Source organism: Haliaeetus albicilla, chromosome 6 (assembly GCF_947461875.1).
Source record: "Haliaeetus albicilla chromosome 6, bHalAlb1.1, whole genome shotgun sequence".
Taxonomy (NCBI): domain Eukaryota; kingdom Metazoa; phylum Chordata; class Aves; order Accipitriformes; family Accipitridae; genus Haliaeetus; species Haliaeetus albicilla.
Genome location: NC_091488.1, coordinates 20,007,107 through 20,013,894, shown reverse-complemented (window position 1 = coordinate 20,013,894; position 6,788 = coordinate 20,007,107). Strand labels below are relative to the sequence as shown.

General features: G+C 38.3%; 1 long non-coding RNA gene across 1 annotated transcript; it reads right to left on the bottom strand.

Moving 5' to 3' along the window:
- Nucleotides 1-927: 927 nt before the first annotated feature.
- On the bottom strand, nt 928-5,632 carry LOC138685589 (uncharacterized). Its single transcript, XR_011324885.1, has 3 exons — nt 5,553-5,632; nt 5,136-5,192; nt 928-1,845 (listed from the first exon to the last, which is right to left on the bottom strand). It is a non-coding gene; the product is annotated as an uncharacterized lncRNA (long non-coding RNA).
- Between the last annotated feature and the right edge of the window lie 1,156 nt (nt 5,633-6,788).

The window sequence follows — 6,788 nt, the reverse complement described above, 5'->3', positions numbered from 1 at the left end:
CCACAGACTGGTTTTCCATGGAGGAAAGGTAAATGGTATAATTATTAATAGTTTCCCACAGATGGCTCCCGCAGTATAAAGGTGACAATGCTAAGTACAAATACCGGATTAATCCCACAGCCGATGACTTTATCATACCATAAACCAGAGTTATACCATACATCAAAGCGAAAACCTTAATCCACCTCCCATGGATGATAAGCAGCAGAAGAGGAACTACATACAGCAAGCGAGGCGATACATAACAGAGCCTTAAAAACCAGAGCAACAGTTCTAAGAATACATAAATCAACATAATGAATGCTTATAACAAATTTGTTTTAACAAGCTCTGGTCAGGTTTGTCGTTATCTCAACCCTTCGTGCCCCACGTTGGGCGCCAAAAGGACTGTCGTGGTTTAACCCCAGCCAGCAACTAAGCACCACGCAGCTGCTCACTCACTCCCCCCCCATCCAGTGGGATGGGGGAGAAAATCAGGAAAAGAAGTAAAACTCCTGGGTTGAGATAAGAACGATTTAATAGAACAGAAAAGAAGAAACTAATAATGATAATGATAACACTAATAAAATGACAACAGTAGTAATAAAAGGATTGAAATGTACAAATGATGTGCAGGGCAATTGCTCACCACCCGCCGACCGACACCCAGCCAGTCCCCGAGCGGCGAATCCCTGCCCCCCCCACTTCCCAGTTCCTAAACTAGATGGGACGTCCCATGGTATGGAATACACTGTTGGCCAGTTTGGGTCAGGTGCCCTGGCTGGGCATGAGAAGCTGAAAAATCCTTGACTATAGTCTAAATACTACTGAGCAACAACTGAAAACATCAGTGTTATCAACATTCTTCACATACTGAACTCAAAACATAGCACTGTACCAGCTACCAGGAAGACAGTTAACTACATCCCAGCTGAAACCAGGACTATTAAAAAAGTCTACTGTAAGACACCTTTGCACTATCAGAGCACTGGAAAACCGCATGAGTGTAGGTACACGTGTAGGTTTGTTGCCTGTAGTACCCAAAGATGAGAGTTTCAATGATAAAGGTAGTCAACTCAGAACAAAGAGAGGACAAATTAAAAAAAAAAATCATTTTCAAAGCTTCAGAGAAACAAAAGCCCAGGAAGGGCAAAGAAAGGGGAAATGAAATAAAATAACTACTTAAAATCAGTTTTGCTCCCAAAGTGCTGGAAAAATAAAGAACTTCAATTTCATTAGATTATCTAGGATGAGTTTCTACCAGACTAGTTGTTGGGTTTTGTTGCAAATATTTTGATAAAGAAATTAAAATCTAATTATATAAAAGAGTTTGGTTTGATTGGGAAGTGGAAAGTTGTGGAGCATAGGTGTGGGAGTGTTGGGTTTGAGGTGTAGTCATGGGAACTTGGGAACTTTGGAAGGTGTACTGTGTGTGACCATGGGAATTCAAGTGTTGTCTGGAATCAGTTGACCACAGAAACTTTGACAAAGATTTGTTGATTTGTAGTGTTTTGTTTTAGGAGACTAAGGAAACCGTTATGGACACCAGTTTGCTGCTTGGAAACCCCTTACCCTTCCCACCTCTGTCTAAATATCGAGGATTCCAATCAGTAGAGTTAAGTGAGATTAACCAATGATTGTTTTAACATAAGAATATTAATAAGATGGTGTCACTGAAGGACCAATTATTAGAAAGGTTAAATTTAACAATAGATATAGTATGCATTTTGATGTAAAGTAATATAGATGATGGTGAGAATTGTACTGCGCAGAATCACCTAAGAGAGGTCAAGAAGCAGACAAGTGAGGAAGACTATGGAAGACCACCAGAGGGCTTCTGAAGACCACCAGAGACCTTCACTGCGCCTGCGCAAAGAGACATTTACATATGCTAATGATTTATCGGAAAGTTAATGATTATGTATAACATTTTCCAGAAATTTAGTGAATATGTATAAGAGGTGTGTATTTAACCTGCACACTTAGACCAGGCAGGTGCACACAATAGGTGGAGCGATCCCCCACGTGCCCAGCGCTTCAATAAAGGAGTGCCTGCTTCTTAACTTCTCATTGCTGTTAAGGAGTTTTATTCTGGATTTCAGCAACATTTTCACCAGCCACACTTTCTTAGACAGCAGCACGCTCTTTAGCTCCCTCCTGCATCTGCCAGTGTCCTATATACTTCAGTGCTCCATGTGTTGGTTTCAGCTGGTTCTCATCCAGCGCTTTGTCCTTGTTTCAGCTGGAATAGAGTTACCTGTCTTCCTAGTAGCTGGTACAGTGCTATGTTTTGAGTTCAGTATGCGAAGAATGTTGATAACACACTGATGTTTTCAGCTGTTGCTCAGTAGTGTTTAGACTATAGTCAAGGATTTTTCAGCTTCTCATGCCCAGCCAGCAGCTGGAGGGGCACAAGAAGTTGGCACAGGACACAGCCAGGGCAGCTGACCCAAAGTGGCCCACAGGGTATTCCATACCATGTGATGTCACATCTAGTATATAAACTGGGGGGAGTGGAGGCGGGGGAATCTGCACTCAGGGACTAACTGGGCATCAATCAGCGGGTGGTGATCAGTTGCACTGTGCATCATTTGTACATTCCAATCCTTTTATTATTACTGTTGTCATTTCATTAGTGTTATCATTATCATTATTAGTTTCTTCTTTTCTGTTCTATTAAACCATTCTTATCTCAACCCATGAGTTTTACTTCTTTTCCCAATTTTCTCCCCCATCCCACTGGATGGGGGGGGAGTGAGTGACCGGCTGCGTGGTGCTTAGTTGCTGGCTGGGGTTAAACCATGACAGACATCAACCTTTCCACCCTTCTCTCCTCAGCTGAGCTTACTTACTTCTGTTTGTCTCACACGTATTCTAATTCAAACATGGTGCAATCCAAACCTGACAAAAGACATCAAGAGGTGGTGAAGTCACAACTTGTTCTGATAGTTTCTTTTGGAAGTGAACGACATCCGGGTTTGTTGAGGTTTTTTTACTTCCTTAATTTTCAGGTTTCCCTTTGGCTTCAGCTTTACTCATTGAGTTCTTGTTTTGCCTTTGCCCATAGAACTACAGAGGCTTTCTTCTGCCACTACTTTTCCTCTTTACTGCACTGTCTCTAAGTGTAGAAAGATGTTTTTAATATTCTTTCAAAAAAATTTTCAAGGGACACTTATTTAAGTTACCAACCCTCTACGCTTGCAGTAAGCCACTGACAAACAGGTCTTACTGGTCTACTAGTCATAATACAGTTTCATTTCTGCATCACAGTAAATTTTATTAGTGTTATCATTATTAGCTTTTTCTTTTCTGTTCTATTAAACCATTCTTATCTCAAACCACGAGTTTTACTTCTTTTCCCAATTTTCTCCCCCATCCTACTGGGGCAGGGGGGAGTGAGCGAGTGGCTGCGTGGTGCTTAGTTGCTGGCTGGGGTTAAACCACGACATATAGTCATTCAGCATTTTTTTTAGAACTCATTATTAAAATACCCCTGAAGTCCATGTTTTCGCTCACAAGAAACTCAGAAAGGAAGTGTAACTCTCAAAGGTATATTTTGGATGTAATTTTTAGGGGGGTAATGGCCTTCAGCTTGTTTCTGATTTAATGAACCCAACTTAGAGGAAGGAAGCCCTATCACCATTGCATCTAACGCAAGTGTTGCAAGCTCCTTTGATTTTTTTTTTATATCAGTTATTTTCTTTTGAACTTGAATAACTAATAGTTTTCTTCTATTCAGTAGCAACTTTGAATGAATCATGCACTCATGATAGTGTGATGCCTTTTTTTTCTGTCAGTATCCCCAAAATCTCAAGGAAAAAGCATGGTTTTCCTGACAGTGAAAGTTCCAAAATACCAAAATAAAAAGCTTACATAATCATAATATATATTAAAACAGCAGGTTAGTAACCATTAAAACAGTTGCCAGGGTATTTTAAAATGTTTACATTTCTCTTTTTAAAAAAAAGCACATAAACAAACCAAACAGCAAGATTCATTTGTACCCTCCAGCAGCCCCTGAATCAAGATGTTTTCTCGGTGTATTGAACTTGCCAATCACTGCAGGACAATAACTGACAAACCTGACTACAAAGTTCCCTATCCTTCCTTCCTGTTCTCTCGTTTAGAATTTTTTTTTTTATTTGCTCTTTAACAATTTGGCATTCATTTCTTTAGAGAGTGTCTGTAAAGACACAATTGAAGAGACTGACCTGTAGATCCAGACGAGCCTAGGAATGATCAGGACCTAGCTGTAAGAGACTAAATCACAATCTTAGAAGACATAAAATTCTTTAACAATTCCATGAAAGTGCTAGGTATGCTCAGCCCATTGTTTTAAAAACCAGTTCTTTGCTGTTCAGAATACACGTACTGCACAGCCCAAAGACTGGATGACAGACGAACAAGAAAGAAAAGGACTATCTTGTAAAAAGCATTTTTAAAAGATTCCGGTTGCAGACATCACATGGAGTAGAATCTGTAAAGTATAAAGCCCAGTTCTGGAGCTGAAAGAATGTATACATTTAGCAGTGGTCTGCAGATTTCTAAAAGGACTAAGGGACTCATTGGCACTGTATTTGGCTCACCACTGGAGGTCTAAAGTTCCCAGACTATAGGAAACATGTTGCAATGTACAATAACAACTTCTAAATATTGTAATAAATACACTTCCAGAGAACACAAAGTAATAATAATGAAAATGGTTGAGTGTCTTTTACAATATCATCACAGAAAAAGCCAGGAATATAATGCACTCTATGTAATTACTACACTGGAATGTCATATTAACAACCATACTACACACTGAAAGATAACTTTCCAAAAGACTCATATCTGCATTCTGCTATTTTTGAGTCCCTGGCAGGACTATTTACAGTGCATGTGTGTGAAAAATTGACAGATTCTGCACATTTGGTGCTCATTTCATGATGTTTGCTACATTCAGCAGAATATAAGACTTTAGATTTAAAATATGTTTCCTAGCTCATCCCACTGTATAAATCAATGTATTAAGCCAGCCTAGCAGAAAGCTAGAGGCAGACACAGAAAATATGCTTATTCTAAGATGAAAACAAATAAATAAATAACTAAATAAAAGCAGGATATTTTCTTATACAAGTAATGGTGAATAAACATTTATATAGTGCGTTACTTACCAAAGCATAAGCCATTTTCCTTGTGTTCCAAAGGTAGAGGTGAAGAGGGCAGGAAAACTGTACTACAGAGAAGAAAAAGTTTATTGACTCACAACAGTTTTGCTGCTTATAAAAAGAAACATACTGTTTAAATAAGGAATGCATCTATTAAGTCAATGACATACATTCTTCATAAAGGTGGAAAATACCACCTTTTTAGAGAAAGTAAGTTTGTACTCCAAATTATAAGGTATACGTCTGACTGCAGGAGTGTAATTTAAGGAGTTTATATTTATTTGTAGAGATATTGCAGAAGGCTCTTAGCTGAAAAAGAGTGGGGACAAATGTTCATTTCTGGAGATGCTTGCTTTGTCACATTTCACAGTTCTCAGTTAATTTGTTTTATTCTTCTGAGATATTCTCAGAAGATAGTAATACCTTCTGTACACATCAAATTTATCTGTCTCTTATTGTCTTTCTGGTTCATGCTTCTCCAAGGTTTCTCAAGAAAAATAATCTAAAACATAGCAAAAAGAAATTAGAGTCAGAGGTAGAAGAATATGCTGTATATTATGGGTAGAAACTAGAGGAAATTGTGATTCACTATCAAATATCATAATGGAGAGGAGAACCAATTCATAAATTCAAGGTAAGCTTGTTTCCTTATGCATCATAAAGATACATCACTTCTTAAAGCGTGGATTTATTATCTTTGGTATCAGATAGCCAGCCTTGCCAAAGAAAAACATAACGTTCTCTGAAGGATACTTGATAGCAGTGGACCATAGTATTACTGCTACTGCTAGTAATCCTAATAAAAATAACAGCAGAACATGTGATACAGAAAAGCCGGTTGAAGAAACTCTCTAAGACTTGTTTTGGAGTTTTAGAAAGCAGGCATTCTTTATTGCAGTGCTGGATGCACAGAGGGTAATTCCACCTAGTGTGCATGTCACAGCTTCAGCACAAACAGGTTATATGGGGTAACAATTACATATTAATCAGATTAGTATACCTAGACATAAACATTATTGTAACTGATTATCATAGTACTGCCTACATCCGATCATGTGCAATGAAGGATCCTTTTGAGTCAAAGGGCTGCTTTTGCGACCACCGACCCATTTGAAGTTCTTGTTGGCTGTCCTTGAAGTCTTTATTCTTGTCCTTGTTCTTTGATCTTGAAGCTTAACGCAGCTTCAATCACATGTGGTCAGTTTCAACATTGTTCTCATCTAGTGTACAGGAACATCTAGTCATAAGAGCAAAGAACTGCAAAACTTATGAGTAAGTACCTCTACTAGTTAATTGCTTGGCTATACTTTTGTCTATTGTTTCAATCATGGTGTTAGTATAAGATTTCTAATAATTATTTACCAAATCTCACTTTTACAGTCACCTAGCAGCAAACCAGTTTCCACAGCTGGTACAAAACATTAAAACCATCAAAATATTTAGACATACCATAGAGAATGTATGGAAATACGCTATCACATGAACAAAAAGGGAAAACAAATTCTGAAAATCTGATGCTTCTATGAACAGCATCAATAAAGAGATCAAGTTAAACTATGACAGAGACAGAAAGACAAATGTAATTAACCCACACTGCAACTTTACAAATAAGCAAAAGGAAGGCATGGCATGTGGGTTGTCCTGAGATATTTGTCCTCA